At 38.7% G+C, this 27145-nt stretch overlaps 1 protein-coding gene across 3 annotated transcripts in view; it reads right to left on the reverse strand.

The window, feature by feature from the left end:
* The window catches only part of UBE3D (ubiquitin protein ligase E3D), an 88894-nt gene that overhangs the window by 38761 nt on the left and 22988 nt on the right, over positions 1-27145 (reverse strand). The window lies entirely within an intron of this gene.

The following is a 27145-nucleotide window of genomic DNA, read 5'->3' on the forward strand; positions in this document are numbered from 1 at the left end:
AAACTCAATCCTAGTTCATTTTATACAGCTTTCTGCTTTAGATGTATTAAAGAATTAAGATTTCTAGAGCTAGTAATAAAAAACAACATTCTGAAAGCACATTTCTATAAACTAGAAATGTTTACCACATTTCTATAAACCAGAAATGTTTACCAGCTACTATATGCTGAAGAACAAGATTAGTTCAACAAGATTAACTCAAAATACAAGAATTTTCCACTTCCTATTGTTCAGGCTTGTTTCTTCCTTAATGCACAAATTGTCAGACTGATTAGTTACTTCAATAATTTTATCGGAGCAGCTAGTATCAGATACTCCAGAGCAAGATGGACACCAATTATTCTCAGCAGATCTGAGAGCATCACTTTGGAAGGCAATCCTTGCTACTCCCTTGCATGTCCAAGACTTCATGATTTCAACAAATAATTTTAGCTTTTACTTTTAAATTCCTCTGGCTCTTCTGGAAATATATTACTGTGACTGAACAGCTGCTCATGAACATATCAGCTTGTTTTAATGTCCTATCTAGAAACAGCTGCATTTTTTTAAGCACCTAAAACAGTAGGCATCACCCCAACATTCACCATGGTGAAAACTGAGCAAATACTCTCTTCATAGTATCTGTGTCCATCTGGATGATTCTCATTCCCTCAGGTCTCCCAAACCCACCGATTTTCTGTAAAGTACTGCTTCTTAGGTATAAGCTTGCAAATGCACTTTTTGTACATGCTTCCATTATTACCTCTACGTATCACCCTCTTAGCTATTCTAGAAGATGTTCTACTTAGCATAATGTATACATCTTCCTTCAAAGAATGGGAGTATTTTCACTTTCTTACCTTCAATCAACTTAAACTAGCCTCTTCAATTTTAACTGTTTTTTTCTTTCCTAACCTTTACATTTTCTCCTCGTTCCTCTTTTATCTATGAGTATGTAAGAACCCACTTTTGCTCCCACACGCAGAAGCAAGACCCATAATGCACACAAGGTGAGAGGGGCTTCCATCTCCTTAAAAAAAGGAGTGCTTTCCCTCACTTTTTTTTTTTTTAAATCCAAAATAAAAGACAAAGAGAATGATACCACTTCTAAATTACCAAATATACCATGTCTTTTCTCAACCCTCACCAAAGCCAGCGGGTCATTTTGACATAAGGAGCTCTAACCTGTACATGGTAAGGAGAAGGAAGAAGGCTGGCTGGGCTAGGCACCCTCCGGCACTCCTAATGGCAGTGCATCGCTTAAGGTCCCCACACGTGGCTGAGAACATACCAAAGAAGAAATTCCAAAACCTGCCATGCATTAACAGCCTTCATTATAGGTAGTATGTCATTGGACACCTATATTGCACCAGATGGATGTGGAAAAGCCGTTTAAAGTTATTACAGAAAAACCTGTCTGGTTGGACAGGAAGGTGAGCAGTTCAGAAAACACCCTGGAGTATTTTCACTATTGAAAGATACAAGCCTCCAGTTAAGCCCCAACTACTTTGTCTCTATTGAAAGGAAGCAGGATTCTTTTAAAAGACTATGCAAGTGGCCAAGCCCAGGAGAGGCAGCCCTGATTGGTCCAGAGATTTTGTAAATACTCCAGGAGGAACATCTAGCTCTAGATGATGAGCACTGAGCAGCCAGCAACCAAGCAGTCTTGTTTATTGTGCTCCAGAATTGAATTTTATATTATCATTTGGTAACTTCATTTCCACGCATAATTAGAATTTTACCTTTATGTGTTCCTTACTAGGTCTTTTTCGACATTTTTTAAAATCTTGTCTGGTGATACAGGCAAACTTAGGTGAAGCTAGCAAAACTGGGGCTTTCAATTTTTCAGAAATCAGCAAGTCTAAACAAAGCACTGTGCAGGCACCTTCAAACACAGCTACAGAATTTGGAGACCGGAGGTGATAAGCTAAGGTTCTGGGTCCCTGGGAGGTGTTTCCACAGATTAACACTCTCTCTGTAAAGAAACTTTTCAGAATTCCAAGCAATATTCAAAACATCACAACTGACTTCAGTATCCTGTTTCTATTCGTTGAGACTTGAGGATTTTTTGGAGCCACCTCCTCATTTAAAAGTCCAACCCTCGCAGCCCTGACAGTGCACTAGGGCTTTTTTTTGGTGGCTGTTGGTTTATTTGGGGGAAAGGCTGTTTGCATAAAGACAACTAGCCGAATTATATTGCAATTCTTGTTTATTAATGGCTCAGCTATTAGTACTTCATGAAGCAATTCCACTGTTTTCCCTTACTGCAAAAAACTCATGTGTGTCCTAGCACTTACTGCTCCAGGAACACTCACGTTAGGAATTAGACTTTACAACTTGTCCTTTCACAGCATGTAACACAAGTGGTTGTGGGAAGTCACTGCTTTATTAGATTGTGTCGCTTTGTTCTTCTTTACCCCTAGTACTCTTGGGAGTATTTTTCCATAATCTTCATTGTAGAGGAAGGAGAAAAATGTCTATGCTCAAAAGAAAAGCAAAATAAACGCCTGGTTTTTCACCTTAATTTCACGGAACCTTTTTGTATGAGGAGAGTTGTCTCGCAGTACAGGAGAGTAGACCGTTTCCTTTCTGTTTACTGACAGTGCTCTTCAGGAGAGGGAGCACCCAAGGAGGACAACTCAGCCCATCAGCTCAGTGCTTCCTCCCAGACCAATGCCAAATGCCAACAGTCTGAGCTGGCTGAGAGTTCCTCAGCCACATAAACAAACCTGTGTTTTGCTTTCCTGATCTTAATAAATAAATAAATAAATAAATTCAATTTGACATTAAGATAGGGCAAATTGTCAGAAAGAGTTTTTGGGAGGGCTGAGGAAGAAGACGGGAAAGAAACTGGTTGGACGCAGATGTATGCATGGTAACTTTGGACGTAGACAGGACTTTGCATGCATGTGCTCTCTTCCTCTGCTCCTTAATACCTTTACTCAGTGATGAATTCTTGCTTCTGAGCTTCCCTTGAGAGAAAGCAGGCTGGGCCAAGCCTGCTCCTTTTGTGAGTAAAGACAAAAGCCAGCATAATTCCCAGAGAGCACAGCACAGTTTGCTATGCTGGCTGAAAGGAGTAAGGGGGAGGCAAGACATATTAGTTGGAGGAAGGTGAGGTCAACATGAGAAATAATCCTATTTTATGTTCTTCCTTCTGCAAATATTCACATTTTTACACTGCAAAGAAGCCTTGAGATTCTGGACTTCCCAGTCTGACAAAAATATGACTCTCAGTATCAAATAAAATTCATAAATTTTACAGATTCCCTAAGTCATCGCAGGGCACAAGACTGTATCTACTTTGCACTGACTTTGTGACAGGTAAGACCTCACCACTACGTATTGGCCTTGACAGCGTTTGAGGGACATGTGAGTCAGCTTTAGAAAACAGGCTTTAAAACAATAAGATGTAGTAAAACATACTCAATAAAATGGTCCAAACTAGGAGCATGCTCTGAGTTAAGAAAAGGACATGTCAGAGTGAATTTTTTCACAGGACATTAAATCCACCTCTGTAAATCATCATCATCCAGTTTTGCCTGCCGGAGATCTCACCAACGGGAAAACCCAAATCATTCTAAGCATCCTGTCTGTCACTCCATCCATACCACCTTCTCCCTCTTTGCTCCCTCCCTCCCCCGCCCACTTCCCCAGAACTTTTAAACTCCTTAGCATATTTCAACCAAATTTTCTTAAGAAAGAACTCAAATATATTAGGTTTGGAGAAGGTTCATGTTTTCCTGAAAATCAGTGTGTGAATAGTGGAGGAAAATTCACATTAGTTACCCCATAGAGAAAAGCTGCTGATAGAGCTCATCAGAATATGTACTGTACAATCAAGTGGTGTTTATCTGGGACAATATTAGCATAAACTCAATAACATGACATTTCCATCTAGAAAACCAACTACTATAAGCAAAGTAAACACTTTCTTCACAGCCTATTATACTTTCTAAAGAGTGAGCGAAATTAAGAGATTTGGTGCTTCTACTTCAGTGCACTCAATTTTATAGAAAATAAAATCTCTGAAGTTTTGGGAAGGAAGAAGGGTTGGTGATAATGGAACTGATCCCCTGTAAGGGCAAGAGACAGAGCTTTTCCCAGTCTTAATCAAACTTGAGATGCAGATTAATATGACACATCGAACTCACCCCTTCTGTTCTATCTACAAGATATACATGAGTCTCATCCATGAAAACACAATAAACAGACATAAGATTAGAAGATATAATTAAAACCTTCAAATAACTTTCATTTTGAGACAGACCGAACCACATATGATGAATGCTAATCAAACTGTTTAATATATTTCTGGCATACTTTTCAGAACTGAACTGAAGTAGTACAGAAAGTGAACAGAGAAAAATTCTACTCCAGGGGAAAGATACTTGGCTACTCCGCTAGATGCTGATATGAAATAACTATGTGCTATGTGCTAAACTGTCAGAATGGAGCATTCAAAACAAGTAAGAAATAAAGATGAAAGGCTGAGACTATCTTCCCCCTTCCCCCTTGTCCTTTTCAATGCTTTCTCTAAGGAACGGGTTGTTTGAAGGAGAAACTTAGAGAATGATATGATTGTCACGTTCCCATAACCGGTCAAAGAAATACAGCTATGAAACTAAACCTACCTATAGTAATCTGTGAAAAATGTTTTAAAAAATGAAGTGGTATTTTCAAAGCTATATAGCTGAAAATAATGGGAAATCCAAGGAAATATGGATTTCTTAAAAAAAAAATAAATCAGCAAATGTTATCTGAAATTCAACCAATTAATTCTGAAAGCAGAGATGAGCAAAACTTGAAAACAACTACTCAGGTAAGACTAAGGATAAGACAATTACTTCTCCAGCAGAAGTAATTGATCACAATGTTTTTGGATAAGCTCATTTGATTCACTGTGCATCAGAGAATGGTATTTCTCCACTGCTCATTATGGAATTGATCCCAATGAATTGCTAAAATGCCTATATAAGTCAGAGCAACATTTCAAAATTGTGTCCTTAAAAGCAAGGTTTAAGACACCAAAATCATGAAATACATCTATTTCATAATTCCTTCATCTAAGTACTAGCAAACAGAGTCATCAATCAGGTCATGGAACCCATCCATAACGTCCTAAGTCTTCATGAAAAACACAACATTCACAGCATGTCAGTGAAGCAAGAGAAATCTTTGTCTTTCAAAACCAGGAAAAAATGATAAGAATTCTCACAAGATTTTGAAAAACTCTACTAGACTTCTCACTAGACTGCATTTCTTTCAAAAGAAGCCTCTTCCATCAATGCCAAGGCCATTTATCAGTAGCATTCCTATCACCACCTCTGATTTACCGGGCTACATCTATAAATGCATTAACCTTGGGTAGTCTACAGAGACCAAAACTGGAAAATGAAAACACTCCTACTTGGAGCACTACTCAGTGTTGCTACCAAGGCACCAGATTAACTTGACTTGTTTAGTTACGATCTAAGTAAATGTGCTCTGCATTTAGGGCTCCAAATGCTGTGTAACCGTTGAAGGAGATTACTATGTTAGCTATGGCGTCAGTGTTTTGCTCAATCAAGGCTGTGCTGAAGAATCCAATATAAAAGCTGACAGAGGCTCAACCCTGCCTCTCAGAGTTCACTGAATGCTGTTAAAGCTGCCCTTTCATGAGCTACAGGTCTGATATAAATGACAGATGACTTTATTGAACCAAAGGACAAACCTGCTAAATTAGATAACTATTTGTAAAAATGATTTAATCTAAAAACAATTCTAAATTATGGTTGATGATGTGTTTATATACTTAATATACCGGGAGGCTAAGTTATTTATACTTTTAATTATGCTTGCAGTGATCTAAAAATGACATAAAAATCAATGCATGCTCATTAGCTGCTAAACTCTTGCCAAAATTTAAGTAATAAGGAACACTAAGAAGTGCAGTGCTTCCACACCGTACAGCAAATTCTTTTGGAAAAAACCCTCAAATTCCTGTGGAAAAATCGCTTACTTTACAGAATCACCAGTTCTCTCCTAAAACATCCGAAGTCTTGTTCTAATGCCGTCCGTTACTCATCCCCAATAGTTGGGAGTGTCAAGTGAGGTTTTTGAGCAAATCTTCCCTGGGATCTTTACTAGTTGCACGGTATTCAAAACCAACGGGTAATAAAATTCTTGTAAGAGACAACGAAGGGAAGAATGGAAATTTAACACACTGGCGTCCTTGCAAGGAAATGAGCAAGAGGAGAGGAACGTATCAAGGGAAGTAAGAAGACTTACAGGGACCCACATGAGGTGCTTCTTTGGATTTATTGCAATGGACTACGGTGGCCAACAAGAGAAGCTCCATCTCTAAGTTCTAAACTTTAATTTTTTTCAGCGCACCACTATAAAGATGGGATGAGGGTTTATTTAACTGAACTTCTATATTTCCAAGTAGTCTTAAATACTCTCTCCTGTAAAGCATTCTTATAATAGAGTTACTGATATATAATCCTTACAATAAAGTTACATCACATCTAGAGTATAAAGTACATATACTTTAATAGAGTATATATAATTATATGGTAATTAATTATATATTATTATACAATTGTGCATATTTCTATAAATTAATGTAAATATATATAACAGTTGTATACACACACATGACCATTATTAACAGTCTTCTGTCTTTTTTCTGGGTAATGCATATTTTGAATAGAGCAACTATGCACTTCTGGAGTCTAGTCAAAAAGAAGTTATCCAGAAATCCACTACAAAAACAATTAAGCAGGTTTTAAATACCTTATCCTACAAAATGTAAGTCCTTCTTGAACTTTCAGTGTGTCACCATTTGAAAAGGACAAGTTATTTGATACTAATAAGAAAGGCTTATAATGAAAATTCAAATTTAACATCACTGGAGTACCATTTGCCCATTGCCATAATACATTTCAGAAGGGCTAACATAAGAAGTATCAAATGTGCTTGTAATATTTCAAAGGACCTTTGAAGTAAAATTATGCTATTTGCTCCAATGAACGCTTTTGTAATTTAAAACAGGTATCTTGCATGCAATTTTCTCATTTCTAACTCCAATCTGTAGCATAGGTTAAATAACTCGTGCTAAAAGGTACATTAAAAGACAGTGGATTAAATTATTTTGTTTGTATTAGATAACTGCATATGAAACTCAACTATGTTCATTTTATTTATGTATTTTAAATTACTTTACTACTTCTCAACATGCTTTGATTATTTTAAACTATTTGAGGGAAGTCAGAGAGAGAAGTAAAAGCTGCCTATCTCAACCTGTAAAGCACAGGCCAATTCCTTTCTTTTGTTTCAGACCAACCAACATTTTTATTAGACTCGACTGTCCTATATTAACTTACATGTAACTACATTGGTTTTGATACAGGTACTCAAAAATAGTATTAGCACAAATAAAGCCTGTGTATAGCCCACAGAATTCAATTCTTTTTTTTTTCTCAAAGTAGGAAAGGGCAAAATCAGAAAACCAAACAACTGTGTTAGTATATTGTGCCAATACAGCCATGGTTGTTTACAAGTAGATTATTCCTCTGAATCACAGAAAGCTATCTCCATAGCAAAGTTGCTTCCATGAAACTTTTTGCATGGCAATAAATCTTGAGATTTTAATCCTGTCCAGGAGTAACTTTGCCTTGGAGCATGCAATTTCGAAGTAATGCTCAACATACTTCTCCAGACCAAAGATTTTTGGGTGTTCACCAACTGCTTTTCCACATTGCCTTCCCTCCTCCAGCTGGCTGCTATGCAATTTCAAAAGCATTAATTTTAAGTTGCAAACCCTATCACCCATAAAATATGTTCATTCCACTGCAAAACAGCACCAACTGTATGGTCTCTGCAGAAGACAAAACAGTATTTCAGCTGTAAGAAACACTAAAATAAAGCTTAAACATCACAGGGAAGGACTAGCAGGTGTGAAGATTCGCAATATCTAAAGTGAATATATGAAAAGCTAAATCAAGCAACAATGTTTAAAGCAGACTTATGTTCAATGGGACATCTAGATGTGTGGGACCATGAACAGCTGCAAATGTACTAAACTTAAAATTCATGACAGTACTCAAACAATGCACAGATGGTCAGTGAGTATAACTAAGACATTATCATCTTTAGTTTCAGCACCAGGTAAGGAAAAATAGGCTGATCATAGAATGAAGACAAAAAGGAATTTTAATTTTGCGGGAACTGACCTTGGATATAAAATTCCAAGCCTCCCAGCAAAACCACAGTGCATAAAGGTGCAGCAGCAGCTATATCTGCAGAGCCAACCCATAATAGTAACTGCATATGGGGAGAGAAATTCCGTCTTCATTCATCTGCAAGTTCAAGAGTTTGTGGCAAAAGCTGAAACTGTAAAAGCATAAAACTGCAGCAAATTTTCGTCAGTTAGAATGAAGTTCTGCTTCAGAGCATCTGACTGAGAAATACAAGGTCATGGAGAAAACAGCTCTTGCTGGACTTGTGATGCTCAAATATATATAGACTTAATAGGAAGAAAACACGGCAGACAGAATTCAACACAATCACAATGTATTTCCTTGAAACTACTTTTTAAAATTCCCTACGTCGTTTTTGCCTAGCTGGATGCAAGAGCAGAACTCACACATTAATTTAGAAGTTCTTCTACAAAACCAAGAAAAGCAGAGGAGCTTAGCTGTTGCTGGGCATTGCTTAAAGTCTGTTGCGACTGCTCTTGAACATCCACGCTATGCAGAATCGCTGGCGCAGCTCCAAAGTGCAGTGTAATTGCAGAGTTCTTAGTAGCAAAGCAACGCGGTCCCACTAAAAGGAGAAGCAAATTACTCTCATAAAAACTGCACGGCCAATACTTTAGAATGTGCTTCTTCACTTTAATGGTTGTGTTAAGGCTTTAAGCTGCAGCTTTTGAATGTCTTACAGCATCCCAAGTGGAAAGAATTCAAATCATTTTGCTGAAAACAATAAAGACACAGATTGCTGTGGCCAGATCACTGCTGATAATTCACCATAGTGGAGTATGGCACTGCTGATGGTCATCACCATCTAGAGTGGCAACAGTTCTACTGTGACTCTAGACCGCAGTTTTCTTGAATATGCCTGCAACTCAGAATGAAGGGATAGCTTTGCCTGCTCCTTAAAATACTTTTCTTCACCTTTAGCACCTCTTGATTACTTCCTGGATACATCTTACTCTAAATTAGAACAGATGGCTCATCATTTCCCTAATGTGTGGCAATAGCTGTAGACTACGGTGCTTGGGGTGGACACAGAGCAGTGTGCTATTGACCTATTGCTAAAAGCCTGACTGGTGCCATCTTACTTCCAGGGAACAGCAAATGTGAGCAGCAGCACCACTGACTGAAAAAGCCTCCCTTCCCAGCGTGTATCAACAGTACTCAAATTCTGAGGTTACCTCTTTTTTTTTTTTTTTTTTTTTTTTTAACCTTCCAACACTTCAGGTATATAAAAAAATAAGGGCCACTGCTCTGGCAAATGGGAGTAAGCCTCCTCTAACAACTCTAATTTCCTGAAGTGTAGAAGTACACAGTAGGGCTGTAGAAAAACAAAGTACTATGTAAAAGCTCCTTCACAGCAACTGCTGACATGAATATTGTCATCGAAATTTGGCAATAAAAGAAAACTCTTTAACACCAATTTAGCATTAAGAAACAGGCATTTCATTTTATTGCAGCACTGGGTGTCAGGAGGATAGTTCCTCTAATCAGGCACCTAATGCTGGTACTCTTGTCATATTTATACACAAATGTTATAAAGATTACAAAGTGGTACACTCCCCATTACAATAATTGGTTCATATTTCTTCACTTAGTATGCAAACCAGAATACATGCTCAGTTCCTTTCTCCGCCTCTGTCTTTTGAGTAGGTGGTATAATTTGGGTAGGGGGCTTATGAGTCGGTGGTCGTGGGGACCCTGGCCCAAATTACCTTTCCCCTAGTTTCTCAATACTTCTGTGTTGGTAATTGCTCGCTATATGCCTCAGGAAGATAAGGATGCTCCTGGAGGCAATTAGTGTCCTCCCTTTCTGAAAAGTACGTATATAAGGACCTTGAAGTGTCTTGTAGCTCCTCCTTTTTGTCATGATGTGTAGCAGGTGCTCAATCTAAGAATCATTAGCCTTCTACCTAAAGTAACAATGAATAGTTTCTTATCACATATAAGTAGGCTTTCGTTACAGGCCTATTTTTTTTGCTACAATAAGGATACTTTACAGTAAATGCAAGGTAATTCCAGATAGCTCATCTTTGAGAGTCACATAATTTCAAGGAAGCATTTCCACCTCATGAGAGCAGTGATGTCTGGTGGACCAGCTGCCTTCCTCAGCCGACTCTTGGTCTAACTGTTGTTTTCAAACTATAGCTTTTTCTCAGCAGGTGCATTAACAAGAATGCTCTCCTCTATATAGTCACCTATTTTTCAGAAACTGGGGGAAAAGTATCTTTCAGACTGTTTATTTCTGAAATGGTTCAATGTGTTTAAAAGTCAGGGTTGGAGGGAGGAGGGTGTAGGTAACTGGCAAGGCAGACAGAAAGGACTGTCACACACACTTCATTTCCCCAGAGAAATCAAACATATTTGCCTCAGTGTATTTTTTTCATAAACCGAGCCCAAGAACTTCCATAATCTTACTGAAGGACAACTCTGCTGGTTACCTCTATTCACCCTCACCCTCCAGTGATGCACCGTAAATGCAGGGGGCATTTGCTCCTTGGTGCACACCAGCCAGCATCTCCTGTACGCAGCCCACTTTCCCACCCAGAGGCTGAGACAACAGGCTGCCTCTCATCTCCTCCGGGCATCGTGACACTAGGCAGAAGCCTCAAAGAAAACACAAAATGTCTCTGCTCTCTCCTGGGCTACACTTCCACCAAACTCTTATACAGGAGCAATTTTACCAACTCTTTCCTCCCTCCTTTCCCTCCTACAGGTTGGAAACTCTAATCAAAATATAGGAGGCAGACTCAGGAAAAAGACATATTTATCGATATCATTGAGTTTTCAACACCCAGATGCTATCAATAGCACTCCTCTCCTGAGGTGCTTTTACAACTCTTCATGAAACTATAACCTTAATTTAAAAATCATCAAAATGAAATGTTTTATTGTAGAACATAAAACACATGGTGTCAAGTATCCTTTCACAAATACAAGGGCCCTGTATCTCAGCAAAAAGTTTCCCTACGTACAACACTACATTCAGTATCTGAGAATTATTTTGCACCATGTAAAACACGAAAATTTAAACAACAGGGAATCAAAAAGCCCAAATCCATCATAGCAAGGCACATCAAACACAAAAGTAAAATTTTTGACCTAGTTCAGTATGAAAGCTTCCAAAGACCTCACAAACAGTCTGCCTGGACTCAGTGAGGGTCAGATGCGTAAGAAAGAGAAGACCCATCTCATTTGAAATGGTATTTAATTCACTGCAGTTCACCCAATCAATTCTGAGATGAGGAAACTATTCAAAGAGTAAATGCATAAAAGTTTAAAGTTGGAGACAGTAAAGATAACTTAGCTTTCAAAGAGGAGTAGAACTTCTCATAATGAAAACAGGGGCAGTGAACCGTAGCAAGGAATTTTATTAGTACATCTATTTCAAAAGAAACTAGTTTAGAATGTCTAAGATTTAAATACAACTATACTTACCATTATAATAATTCTAGGCATCACAAATGCAAGTTCTAGAATTATTTTAATTCAGCTCATAGTTCCAACTGTGATTGACCTGTTCTCCAATTTCATCTGCTTGAAGTCCTCCTTTGCTCACCAAGACTTTACTGAAGTCAGTCCAAAAATACCTGGTTCACTTGCCCAAAACAGCTACCAGATGACTTCCAAATTGCTAGATCTGATTAAAATATCTACCGAGTAGGAGCAACTGTGTCATGTCTGCCCAGTTTCAATACCCATGATTGACAAAATCTCAAATCTCAGATGCTGCAGAAAAACCAAAACACAATTCAAGAGATGAAAGATAATGGTTTGGGGCTTCACCAGATCTAAAGATTATTTTACAAATTCTGCTTCCTAAAAGCAGAATTTTGTATCCAGACTAAATCATTCTACATTAAGCAAGGTGAACACAAAAACATTCCAAGACAATGCTTCCAATACTTAGTGAAACAAAACCTAATTATTATCTGGGGCATGGGAGAGATTGCCTATTCCTGTTGTATCTATACAGTGTAAAAATACATGCATATGCTGCTTAAAGGTTAGCACCTGTAGCTTAATCAATAATCTAGAACATCTACGCGTCTGCGTCCTTTCATGCAATATTCAGTGTCACTGCTTGTAAAAATGGTAATACCAGGCCCAGCTATGTTCAGGCTTGCGTTTTCTCTTCAAGACTTTTTTGGGATTGTGCAGCCCACTTACCTGCAGACCGCCCTGTACGGACTGCCAGTGAATGGAAATTGTTTCAGAGGAAACTCGCCGAACAGCTTTTCAGAGCTAGTTATCACAAAGCCTCAATGAACCTTTGAAAAGAAGAGGAAGTGTATTTTCCCAGTCGCAGTTCCAAAATAAGGTTTCTGACAATGGCAACATAAAATTCACCTTTACTAGAGTAACTTATACCCTTAAGGCATTACAGCAAATATGCAGTGTTATGGATTTTTCTTGCGGTGTGGGGGAATTTAAGTCTGAAGATAGAATACCCTATACAGTAATAGGATCTGGACATGCCTGCAGAAGCAGTGAACTCAGTTTCATGAGTTTGTGACATCATTTTGTCTGATGCTTCAGTTGTGCTTCTGAATGACCTACAGTATGGAAACACAATTCACTCTGAAATGCTGGCAGAGTAGCAGTCTTTACTGATTTGGTAAAAGGAAATCAGAAGCAAAGCTTAATTCAAAACAGCGAACACTGAAAATGAAAAGGGCAGAAGTTTACCCAAAGGAGGATTGAATGAAATAGTGCATTTATCAACATATAACTCTCACAAAAGGACGAATGGCTGATTTCTTGAGAGAGACAAAGAGTACGTTGAAGTTTAGAGTGCAAAATTTCTGAATAGACAGATTGCTCAGATTTACAAAAGGAGCAAAAAAATCTAAAGCAACTACATTGCTTTGAAAGTGTGCAACTTTAAACTTTCTACCAACCACACTATGGCTTCTTGTAAAATCTTTTTGTTAAGAATATTGGGTTCGATTTTTATAATTTAATTCACTGGTCTAATTTTACATCAGATTTTACATGTCCAAGCCCTTAGAATCTCTTTAATTTCCTAATTACTGAAAGAAAACAAGAGGGAATTGAACATAAAGTATCTCATGAAATACATTCCATTTAATTCTCCTTGTAGAGCTTCCTAGGAGAAGGCAGTAGGGGGATACTAAATTGAGGTCCCAACAGAGGTATACGTGAGTAAAAATTATCTCATAGAGAAAGAACAGAGATTTGGGTGCTGAAGAATGAGGTTAGGAAATCTGATTAATTGTACAGGAAAATTAATCCTCCTGCTACGGAATGAGGTAGATCTTTTTCATCTTCTGTTTTTTTCTTCAGTGTCGCACATAGTTTCCTTCTAACAATGGTAAAAGTTTTCCACTGCCGGTTCCTAGTACAGTGAAATGGCCTTAAAATTCAAGAGGTGCTGTCACTCCATTTTTCTTGTTATATTAGTGGTTTAATATAACCACTTTGGCTTTGGGGTAAAGGGATACAGAGGAAAGATCCTTCATACTTCTCTCCATTATTTCAGTTCTATGTTTATCAAGTTCTCTTAAATTTTAAAGTGCACTGGACTGTCTGAAGAGCAGCTTTGCTCTGCATGCCTAAACATAGAAAAGTTTTTGTCTTTAATAAGGGCTTAGATAAATAATCCCAAATCCCAGTGGGTCTTGTTAAAGCAACATCATAAATTTTTTACACTTCCTTATGAGTTTGGAAAAAAAAAATGTCTACGTATTGGTCCGAGCTCATGCTGACTGTCGTGGCCTTAGGGAAGGGACTGTTGAAATTCATGCATCTAGCCATTAGAAGTGGACTTCTAGATGCAATTTTGATAAATCAGCATGGGTTTATTAAGCAATGATTAATTTTATTTAAAAAAAAGTAGTTACAGCTGAAAATACAAGACATGCAGAACCAACACTGAAATGCTATAAAGCTGGTGTGACCTGTTGGTTCTGTGCACTGTGAGCACACTGGGAGGTAGTTGCATCACTAAGTTTTACGTACCCAGTGACCTGATTGATGAGCAGGGATGAGACAGCAGATGGAGATACTGGCCCCAGCTGTTGACCCTGCCTGGACATCTGAACTGCTCATCACTCATTTCCTAAACTGCCATGGCTCACAGCGCAGTGTCTTTAAGTAATCCAAAATTGGCAATAATTTACCTTCAACCATATGCTCTAAACTGCAGCAGCTGAGGACTTGACTGTCAAGTGGCTTAGACAGCTCTGCTGCAAAAGCAGGGCGAACAGTTGGTACTGTAACCTCAGCAGCCAAGCCCACCTAAGACCATGACTGAAAAGCAGGGTTGACTTAAGCGAGGCAATCTGCCTAAGTTCCTCATCCAGGCAGTGCAGAGAGAGGAGCCGAGAGGTGGTATGTCCCATGCGCAGGCAGTAAACCCACTAAGCAGTGTGGCATCCCTGTGCCATAACGTGTTACTAGTGGTTATGCCACAGTCCTAGCAAAGGCTCAAACCACAAACCAAGGGAGCGCTATGTAGCAAATATGGCCCATAACCACAGAGCTCACAGCTGATCTATCGCTTATTAGGACAGAGCCAACTGTTGAAACTTCTAGGCAAACGATGTGAACTGTACTCATGTTAGATGCCAATATCTTCTCACCAGGCCACTCCAACTGCCAGCCTCCCATTGCTCCTTACCACTACTGTTGGAACAACCAGCAGCCTCAACACCGGCACCTAGTACCAGAGGGATGGTGTCTTTGACACCCTGTCCTAACAGTATTGAAACAGGTGTGCATTCAGGGCCCTAGACTAGCAACAAATAGTAACACTTACTTCCTCAGCAGAATCAACCAAGAAAAATTATTTGGAAAATAAAAAAAAGATCAAATGAAATCAAAGTTGAGTGAACCGATGGTCTGTATGATCAGTGATAGCACAGCACTGCTCTTGCCCTGTACCTACAGCCCTGGGTTCCCTGGCCAGAGCATAAAGCACTTCCCTGGATGTTCTCATGCAGGTTATTCCTACCAGCTGTGCCACATGAAGATTTGCATATGCTCCATAAACCTTAATTCCCTTTTTAAGGCCTATTATACCAAGCAGGAGACCATTTCTGAAGTTGAAATGGATTTTCAGAACAATATAAAGATGAAAATGTTTTCTGGTCTCTGATTTTTAAACCTTTGGGTAAAACTAAATCACTTCCACAGTGCTGTTGATATTCCATATAGACGTATTCACAAATACCAGGCACTACAAAACATTATGCCTGAATCCAAAAGGAGAAGTTATCCTGCTGTACGAATAAAAGCTGTAATCACTGTTCACAAAAAGCTCTCAGCTTGCTGCTTTAAAGTTATTTTTTTCTGATGTGCTGACTTCAGAAGAGAAGGAAATTCAGTATTTCAAGATGTAATTACATGAACCTGCAGCAAAGTAAGGAACACCACAAATCACAGAATTGGTTGATCCTGAGAATTCGCTGATGGTAAAAATTATTATTTCCACACATTGAATCCAAACCATTGCCAAACAAAAGCCTAATTACTAAAGTTAGAACTTCACATATGCCGTATTTTCCATTTCCCACTGAAACCATAATTTTCATGGAACAGTTTATTTTTATCACCATTTTCCCTCTTCACTGATATGATTGTGGCAAAATTTGTACAGATGCTCACTTCTATGCAGGTATGACACAACACATTAAAATATCAGGTGTGGCCACAAGTCAAATTTAACAAGCAATGAAATCCTAAATAAATAAATTAATAAATAAAACCAGCAGCCAAGAACCCAGCTTCCTTTCCTAAAAATAACCTTAACCTTAATTCAAAAACATACACTGGCATAGCAACATTTTTGACACAGGTCACAAATGCCCAAACTACCTGATTTTACTATATCCCACAGTCCACTTTGAAAACTCACAGCAGGCTAATTGCCAATCTGGAAAGATCAACTTTCCACTAGCCCCTTTTCCTGTCCTCAGCCAGTATGTGTCCCCACACATCTGTCACATTTCCTCTGTGCATGGAAATACTCTTCCATAAACAACCCCTCCACCCTTCACAAAACTGTCCCTAGTTTTAACATCTCCTCTCCCCAGAGCTAATTCCCTAGTTTTCCCTTTCAACTATTCCAAAGCTTTCTCCCTCTGCTACGGCAGAGATTTAACAGTGTCTGTATAATCCATGCCTCCGCAGCACTTACACAGCTGTCCAGAGTCCTGCTGTCCTGCTGCAGACACGAAGCACAGCTGGAAGAATCACACAGGCCATCAGCCACCCTTCTGAGATGGCACTGGGGGGGCTGCGTTGCATGCACACACATACTTTGACACAGTCAGATCAGTGAATGCAGATTATTTGGGCACTTTAATTTCATTTTATGAGCTTTCTTAAAATTTTATGGATCAAGAAATAGGGAAACCTAGTCTCAGCTTAGAAGCAGGAGGAACAGGAACAAAGACATGCAGCCTGGCAGCTGAGTTCTGGACACGAGCAAGAGCAGAAGAAGAGAAAAGGAAGAGAGAAGGGATTTAAATGGAAGATTGAATCTAGGTTTAGCCAGGTTAAGTCAATGTTGATGCAGGAGATGATGTTACAGACAGACTAAAACATAGCTTTGACAAAAGGGAAGTAAAGTAGGCATGGAAAGACTGAGTCACAGACACCAGCTCAGTGAGAAGAGAAGCCTTGGAATAGATGACCTCGTTCAAAGAGCAGATGAAACAGCTGAAAGTAAGACAGCTGCAGATAAAGTACCACAAATCCTTAGCAAATAAAGTTAATTAGAATGGACTTCAGATGTAGGAGAATGCACCATAGGTAAAGAAATAACACCACACTTGACAATTACTACATTGTGGAATAGCAGACTAATCAAGACTGTGGTACCAGTGGGCTCTCCACACACATGCAAACTTGTCGCTCTGAAGAGTTTCCAGAGAACAAAACAGATATGGTGAAGGTGCACTTGAAAGTCTCTTGGCAGGTCAGTGACAGAATCGGAAAACTGAACTAGAAGGCATATCCCAGCCAAAAAGCTCATTTCCCTGCAAGAACAGGCACGGTGTCAAAGCCTTCCTTTTTGCAATTTTATCACGCTTCATCTTAAAAGCAATTCTGTTTCTTGACAATATTATTCCTACTAGAAGGCTCTGCAGGAATCTCACTGCTCTGATATTAGAAAGCTCCAAATCTCCAGTCTAAACTTTTTCATAATCAACTATATCTGTATGTTCCCTCCACTTTCTACTGAAAGCAATCAATGAACCCATTATCTGGTACTACTACACTATGTTCTTGAAGCAATTTGCTGACTTAGACTTGCATCAGACATAATTGGTGATAACAGAAACTCAACCAGACAGTTGCGTTAAATTCAGTGGTCCTACACATAAAGGAGGGCTGCAGAGGTGCTAAAAGTGTCTGCAGAATTGCTATGTTGAGGGGCAAAGCCAGTGAGTTTCATCAGTTTCAGAAAAACAAAATAAAGTTTTCAATAAAATCTCTCCAACTCAGACAAAAGTTAGTATTTCTTAATCATCATGACATGCTTGAAAAATTAGAGGACTTAATAATATTAATGACATGCAGGCACTTCTGTTTGAAATACAACAGCTGAACAGCAGTTTGCAGCAATAATATGCAAACAGCTGAAAAGAGGAAGTAGAGAATATTGATGGGCAATTTTTTTAGGTATGACTACAACCAGTAAAGCTCACATTTGGTAATGATATTAGATTCAAATGCACTGAATCATTAAATATCTGACGGCTCTTCTTAGAGCACCTTTAAGTCCCTTTTTCAGAAGATGATTCTTTGTATTACCAGCACTAATTCCAGCTGGTCAAAACTATGCTGGATTCTTTTTTTATTTTTTTTTCCAATTAAAAATATTCCCCAACTTCTGGAGGAAGTTTAAAATCTGGAAAAAAATTAGTGTACAAAATACTCAGAAATGCTTCACCAGTGTTCTCTGTAGGCCACCCAATTGTTTCCATCACAAGATACCAACTTTGGACAAAAATGAGGAAACACATTATATTGTTCAACCATATTGCTTCATGAGAGACACAGGACAGCTGGGAAGCCAGTCAATAAGGAAAAAGAAGTACATACGAAAGTGCAACTACCTCAACAACATTTCCATACTAAAATAAAACAGTTTTGGAGGGTTCAGAAAAATTAATGTCTACAGGGGAAAGAAAAATTGTGCTTAGTTTAAAACCCAACTTCTAACCAGTTCTGCTACTGATGCTATGCAGCTGCCCAGCAGTTCCAGCCGAAAAGCCCCAGCTGCAGCATTGGAGACATGGACATCCAGTTGACACACATGCCTGCAGTCATTTCCCTGAAGAACCATCTTCAACGACACACTGTACAATTTTGCTTTCTCCAGGAAAGCCAGCAAAATCAGGGCCCGCAGGAGCACTCGCCTGATTTCTGTATGCCTTCCTCCGGGACTATGGAAAACTCCGTAACACCAGAATCCAGTCAGTGTCGCCATGAAGTAAGGAAAAATTTTAATTTTGGTATTATGGTAATGCGTACACTCTGGGAAGAATGTAAACCAAATTTAATACTCTCTTAACCATACACGGAGGGAAAATGGGCATGGTCAATCCAACAGTTTGCTTCTGAGTAGATCTATAGTCCTGCCTTCAGCAATTGTTTGACTGAAACTCTAAAATTCTGCAGCAATTTTATTCCCTGGAACAACACCTTCCACCTTTCTGGTCAGATCTCCTCTTCTTCTTCCTCAAACATTCACGTCCACATAGGTATCACTTATTATGCCTATTAGTTATACAAATTATTTCATTTATAGCTTAAGAATTCAGAGGAGCCAGCATGAGAATTGCTTGTTCTGTTTTGATGCTACAGCATTCAAAATAAGCAACCAACAGCAATATCCTATTGTTTCCACACACAAATGGAAATATCCTGAACTTCACAAATTAGCCTTCCTTCATCTCAAGTCGTACACTCCCAATTTGCTTTAGCCTTACTGATTTAAAAAGTATTGCAAGTAAAATTAGCAGCCTAAATAATTTTGTTAATCTAAGTATTGTTAGTTTATACAGCCTGTCATGGAGAAATACAATAGAAACAACAAATGCTAAATAATTTAAAACAGCCCAAGATCCTAGAATTCAGTAAATCAAGTTTTGAGGTTTAAGCAGTTCTTGTCAGCAATCTGTCCAACAGTCTTTTATAAGTTTTATTTTTTCACTCTTGGCTCGTTATAGGCTTCCTGCCCGCTCAAATGGGTACTGTCATTTCAAAGGCATTATAGGAGTTGAGCACTTACAGTTCCCAAGTGAACCCAACAGTCTATAAGTCTATAAGAAACAAACTGTAAGCCTCTAAGTTGAAAGCTGCTATAGTTTGACGTAAAATTATGAAATTATCCTCAATGGATCATCACTATTGCATTTAGACTATCTGGCTTTCAAAAAAGCAGTGTTACAAGGAAAACAATATGAATATAATAGAGATACGACTTAAGTACGACTTGAATAGATGTGACATTGCTGCAAACTGGCCAGTAAATCTCACTCCAAAATGGAATCAGCAAGAACATCGAGTGCTGTAATGCCAGTGTAAAGTTTAGGATCCCCATGTCCATTTTGCCAGTATGAATGCAGAATTGCTGCTCGCTAAATCTCCAATCCTAGACCTAGAAGCAACTCACTGAAACTAACAGGAGATTAGTTTAGAAGAGGTTAGAAGAGTACTACTACACAGCAGTAGTGAACTTCTGGAACTTGCTGTTACAAGAGACTGTGGAGGTATACAGCACCAGCAAGGTCAAAAAGTGTTTATTCGAATAGATGGTCAAAAGAGGCATGAACAGATAGTAAAGGAAACAGGCAGGGCTGTACCCTCTGTACATCCTCAATACAACAGCCACAGAGCTGAGAGCTACAAGGAAGTGCGGAGGCTCATGTGCTACTCTAAAGACTGCTGGATGTCAGGGGAAGATACTGGGCTAGATGGTACACTGCCCTGGCCCAGCGTGGCGTTTCGTACATTCTTACCATCTCGTAAAAGTGGAATCAAGTACCTGACAATGCAGTTGTTTCAGGCTATACATTTTAAATTAGTTTCAGATAGTCTTGCTGCTTTTAATTCACAATTTTTTCCCATCCAACTTGACATTTCTCTCATCACCAATCCTCAGATTCCCAAAATAGCTAAGCTACAGCAATATGAACCAGAGATACATGAGAACTACCAAAATTGTGCTTACCTGAATCAGTGTTTCACAAATAAATATGAAGAATGACACAGAAAAAATATACAAGCGTGAATTGTATTTTTCGTTCCACCATATTACAGAATCACAAATCCTGATTCAGAAGCATATTAAATGTGATAAGAGATCTTAATAGCATATTTATTTTTTCTAAAAAATTAGAACGAGGCAGCTAAGCAATAGCATTTATAGTCAATTTCTTATCTTTACATTGCCAGTTACTATGTATATAGCATTTAACGCTTCTAATGCAGAGTACAACAGCAGTACCCTGCAAGATGAGTAGTGACACATCAGCATCTTTCACGCTACATAAGAAGAAAGGCAGGCTACTGGTCAGATTATTAACAAATGTCTACGTGGTTTGGGATTGCAAATCTGCTTTTAAAAAAAAACAGTCAGAATCCTAGCTCCTCTGACTTCAATGCTAAATTTCAAAAGATGAGCAAAAAAGGCAACCTAAGCAACAAGCTCAGCTGGAATGATAACATGAGCAAAATTTTTGAGCAAAAATACAAGAGACCTTATTTGGTAGACAAAGGTTTTATGCCAACATTTTTCTCTACTTCAGTTAATACTTCTAAGACTACTTAACATTTGAAAGATTAGATACCAAAAATCTGACAGCTCTGAAGAGCTGGGAAGGTATCTCAGACCTGTGTTTAGGAACAAGAATGAAGTTCTAAGTAATTGCCATAAAAGGATGCTGCACATGGCAGGTCTAGTTTCAATATACAAGAAAGTCAGGATATTTCTCCTGAAAGTTGTACTTAAAAGTTGCGTACATCTTTTCCTAGAGGTGGGAAAAGATGTTACCAGTACTGAAGAGCAATTCTTTCTTCTGAAGAACAATCTCTAGCTAAAAATAATAGTTCTCAGATGGAGCTTTCATCTCTTGCTCCAAGCTTCAGCCCAAGCATTCAAAGTTCAGGAGGCTTATAGCTTCCACATGTCTATCAAACGCTGAAAAGTATTTTTTTTTCCCTTCTGTCTCAAAACTCTGACTGGCATCAGACTGCATCTTCCAAAAATCTCTGCCTGACTGCTCAGTCAGCTCTTTTAAGGCAACCCATCCCACCTGTGGTGTCAGTTCTCCTAATACAATGAAAAAATTCAAGAAGGGAACAGAAGAAAAAATATCTGAAACAAAACAGAACCTTCACGCTCCATTTGCAATCACACCCACTCATTTAATCATTCCAGATATAGCACAAGAAGTTTATTATACTACAGAAATCACCTTAGACAAAGCACAGAACAGTGAAACATTGGTCACCACTCAGTCTGTCAACTCTTGGTCTGTGTGCTCCCATGTGTTTTCTACAGGCAAGAGTTACTGAAACACTAGGAAAAGGCATTCTATTTCAGACGTATGAAAATCAGTGAAATAGGACACAGTTTGGTGCTTTTATGAGAGCTGAATTACTCTAGAGTCATATACAGAATGAAAGCCATTCTTGGGACAAATAAACAATATTCTGGAATACATCAGTAACAGCTTCATAAACAGCTCACTATACATGGACTGTAATAAAAGCATTGGGACTCCAACACTCCAGGTTTTCAGCCACAAACTCAATTTTCTAGCTTATTCTGTCCCTCTAAAGCTAATAAAACAAACTATTTCTGGAAGTCATTTTTCAACTCTCAAATGATAAGCAGCAAATTCTTACATAGGAGAAGGCCCCTGCAAAAGCTGTAAACCATTCAGAGAGACTCTAGATGCATATGAGAAATAAAAAGCTATCAATGACTTTTTGACAAATCTTTGCCTAGCACACTACTATAAAGGGAAAAGTGTAATTTTCCTCTAACTGTACCTTCACATATATTTTCTGAGATCAAGTTATGGTTGAATTGCCATGTAACCATATTTTCAATTTTCTTCATACATTTTTACAACACTCTCACTTCAGCAGTATTTACCATTATCACTCCCAGCAGTCAAGGTTGTTTGCATAAGATGTTATTTGCCAAGAACCTGTTACTTGAAAGGAAGACCTCTTCTGCCTGCACAGCAGATTTGTAGGTGGAGAAAAGGAGCCTTGCTGAGAGAAAAGTGGAGGGAACCAACATAATCACATACACACCATCCATAAATATCTAAGCAAGAATGGAGCAGAAAATGTATGAGGCATCCTTCTTTAATGGGACTCAACTACACTCATAACACACTTTTTTCATAGGTGACAAGAAGAAATGACAGCATATAATTTCAACTAATTTGTTGTAGAAGAATTGCTCATAAAGCTCCCGCAAGGGCTGGAAGCCTAACTGTAGACAGACCTCCCCAACACCTGTGCTATCACACATAAGACACACCTACATGTTTCTAGCCCTGTTTAACAGCTGAAGGAGGAAGATACAAATCAATACAACACTTAAAGGCTACCCTCAGGAAGATGAGAGGAATAGGGTTCTGCAAGGAGAAATGCCAAGAGCTACACTATAACTAGCATGTCTGGATATACCTAACCATGGCTTAACTTCACAATGCCTTAAAAGCTACTGAACGTTCTTAAGAGAATACCCAGAGCACAACTGTTAATAATTTCTTGTTAAAACAAAAGTATATGGAGAGAGGCTCCACGTGATGTGTTCTTAGTTTAGTCCTAATCTATATCTCAGTCGCTTTGCCGGAAACTGGTACAAGAGAGATGCTTCTTTCATTCACAGACCACATGAAGCTGGGAAGGGCCATCAGTACACCACATAGTGGAAATCAAAATGGCCACGACCAACAGGGAAAAAGGTTCTGAACCAAATTAGGATGTAATTTGACAAAGGACAACTGTACAAAAACAGAGAGAAAGGCTGCTTATTAGACTGCAATCTACTGGAAAGGATCTGATGGTCAACACAGATCAACAAATTGAACACAGATCAGCATGGTGTCGATAAAAAAGTAGACGCAACGCAAGGGGTTATCACCTTCTCAGCAACGTTCAGCCTAACTGAGAACACAGTTTTGTTACAGCAGGCTTTGGGATCAGCCACCCCCAAACAGCTATCGCTCCAAATGGGTTAATTATCATTGCGTCTGGTATCACTCAGCAGCCAGTAATGAACCATGAACATTTATCCTACTCAGGTGTTTGTTTCCTTTGCATTGTTAACATTTAGAGTAATACTGAATGTAAGGTACAGTGATAGATATGCCAGTGATTTACTAGAGGAAAGAAAGAGAGTTCTGTTGCTCACTGAAGCACGGTGTTGTTCACAGGACATAATTCCTAGTTTAAAGGGAAAAAACTACTTCCATATCTGATGAAGAAAAACAAGCATTATGTTAATTATGAATAATTGCAAAACTGTGCTCTGAATAAAGAAGGAATAAAATGAGTTTTGGAGTGAGACTGTAAATTACTCCTGACATCCTAGAAACCTTGAAAAGAAAGATCACGTATAAAAGCCACTATGCTCCCCCCAAGAGAAATGTTCAAGTGTATCCCAAAGAATCTGAACACAAGGATTACTTCAAAAATGGGGTGCCTGAATGTGAATCGTTAGGCAATCCCCATTAGGATCTCTTGTGCAGAGGCAGCTTGCCAGGGGATGATTTCACAAAGCCCGAGACCTCAACTGCTTCCACAGACCCATGTATTTATCTCAGAGTAAGTAGATTTACGCTTGTGTAAGTAGACTAAGTACAGATTTTCTTTCACTTCTTCACCCATGCGAATCACAATTGTGTGATTATGTTATTAAATTTAGATATATCAAATAAATGCTTTTATTTCTCTATTACCCTAATCTGTCTTAACCTATGGTCCAGCTACCCAGCACAGACTCTGCTGTGTCCACAGGTGATAAAGGTGTTTCCCCTCCCATCGCACAGATCAGATTCTGGCACTGCAGGAATCGGACAGGCCCCAGGTGTACCCAGTGACTCGCGACAACTGAAGAGGCTCTCTGACATGCAACAGGGTATTAGACTGTGCACTTATCCCTTGCAACTGTTGGGGTCTGGGTCACAAGCAGACCTCTGGCCAAACTGCTGCCTACACAGGAGGTATCCTTGCTTATTCTCCACTCATGGGGAGCAGACCATGGGCTCTGAAACCTTTGCGTTATTTCAAAGGCAAGCGTGTGTGCAGAAACAAGCAAGGTAAGTATTATAATTATTATCAGAATGTAGACATCTAAAACGTTTGGAACTCGCACTATTCAAGAAATCAGACACTTTGCTCAGAATTCTTGAAATAATATTTGAGATCCAAAAGCAAAGACATTGCATTAAGTAAGTTGTACTGGTTTTGATATTTTTGCTTCTGCTGTGTTAACATTCCTGTTCAATACAGAAAGACTTCAACCTTATTGCACGGATCCAGGCAGTATCTCAAGCCAACTGATAAATGAGTTAGTGGAAACAGATTGAAGCGCTCGTGTCCTTTTTGCTGTTCTTTACTAGAAATATAAAAATGGGAAACCAATGCGAAAGCAATAGTTACTTTGGTTTCTGAACCTTAAAAAGAACCCTCTCCTCTTTCTTGTCCATTTTTGCATTTGTCCAGGGAGTGGACAGGGAAGATGTCAATTACTGTAAGAGGAGAATTAAAACCTCAGTTGTGCCTTCTGCTCACTGCAAAATCCCAAAGATAAATACAAAGTAATCTTCAGAAGCAAGTGATTTGTAACAAGTCTGTCTGGGGAAATGGAAAGAACTGAATATAATCTCACAGTAAAATTCTGCTGCTGAGAGCTCCATTCAAGAAAAGCGTTTGTGAATGCTAGGTAAGTGACTAAGTAGATATGACTTTTATCTCAATATCATGTCAAAGTAACTGAATGTGTGTTAAGGTAATTAAATCTTCTCAGTGAGAAAGAATTGAAACTTGAAAAGCAAAACCGCAAGTTACACTTACGTAAGACTTAAGAGTTGTAAGTGAACTATCTTTCATTTTAGAGCAGGTAGTGGTTCTTGCAATATCTCCCATTCTAAGAGTAAGCAGTTTAAAAGACAGTACTTTAAGATGCTATTTTGGATAACTAAATAACATTTAGATCACAGAGGTTTTCCAGTGCTAACTTCTGAAGCTACTACATTAATGAAGGTAATTTTTTCTCTTAGAGGAATAACATTAATAATGTAGTATGACCTTTTTTCTAAATATTAAATTTTGCATTCTCTCATATCGGAGTTTATTTCAGGTATTCAATATTGGATCTGTTTGAAAAATAAAAAGGATACACTTGGCAACATTCAGGATAAACACTATGATGAATCACACATTCTTGTAGGGTGTGTGTTTCTCCTACAAAAATATTTAAATTCATATGTACATGTTTGCTTGTCTGTGTGAGACAACATTTTTGTTGTACTTTTACGAGGTCGTGGGCTATAAATTAGTTGTGTACTGATTGAGTCTGGAAGGAATGTCTTCTAGATTTTAAATACATTTGTACTCTTTAAATCTGTCACCTAGTTTCCAAGACTTTACAGGAAAAACAACAAAACCAAACCACTATTTAAGTGTGACCTATACAAAACCAATGCTGTCTCTTCTATCACTGCAGGAACGAAAGCAGAAAATTATGCTAAAATCATATTCTATGTCCTGCAAACACTGGAGCCACTGCTTAATCAATATTCTCTTATCTTGCTCTCCAACAGATAAAGGCTTTAACATGTTAGGCAGTGTATATTTTTCATAATGTAGACTTCAAAGCTTGCTGAAATCAAATGTTTCCGTTATGAGGGCTCCAGTAGACTTGGACACATCCAAGAAAAACATTTATATGGCATTGCACTCAACCATCTTCCTTGCCTCTTCCCCTTCCCCTTCTCCCAGGGCCCCGTTTCTTTTTGAAATAATGCCACGACTGGGCTGAAAGCAAGTTAAACACAGAGAGGCTAATCAGGTAACTCAAGGAACTTCTGAATTGTATCTAGAAAGGACTTTCCTTTTGCGGATATGCTATATGCTGAGAGTGTGTTATACTGATATAGTATTATTCATACCATTCTACTAGGCTACAAGTACAAGTATCTTTTAACAGGGACACTGTTAGATGCATTGTCCGTGTATAGAGAGATGATCACCACAATAATTTATTGCGACCCACCAGACAATACCTGTACTACTGAAGATAACCTGGCTTAAACAGAGAAATTCCAATCCTGTGAACAGCTCTATCTCTTGCAAAACAAAGCATAATTTTAAGGCAAAAAAGGTCAAGACTGAAGCTGGAACAGGCGGGTGTAATATGCTAAACTAGTAACTACCCACCTCTTGGTTTCAGCTGTACCAAAGAGGTCCAAATTCTTTACTGTGGGACTTCAGAGAGGGTTACTCCCATAAATAACTTGACAGGTGAGATCAGATTTTCACACAAAAGACAGAAATTGAAGGCAAAGAGGGAGATCTGGCTAAGTTTACGCTTCATTCAGGAGTCAGCCCATGCTCCTTATCTCCCCTCAATTTTTCCTCCCCCCTGAATTACATCACCTGGAGCTACAGCTGCAGAGCAGCATGTTCTGAGACCACACAGACAGCACTCACTGCCCCTCTGTGGGATTCACGGCACCACCATCCTTCCAGCTTCTGCCAACAGAGCCGGAAAAATGACCAAGTTCTAAAAACACAGTGAGTTAACACAGGAAAAAAATGCGTAAGTGAAAAAGCACATTACTCTCCTGTGTAACTTAGACAACTTCTATTTGTATCATATACCTTAGTTATCTACAAGTGCCCCTAGAAACAACATAACTCTT

This window comes from Grus americana, chromosome 3 (assembly GCF_028858705.1).
Source record: "Grus americana isolate bGruAme1 chromosome 3, bGruAme1.mat, whole genome shotgun sequence".
Taxonomy (NCBI): domain Eukaryota; kingdom Metazoa; phylum Chordata; class Aves; order Gruiformes; family Gruidae; genus Grus; species Grus americana.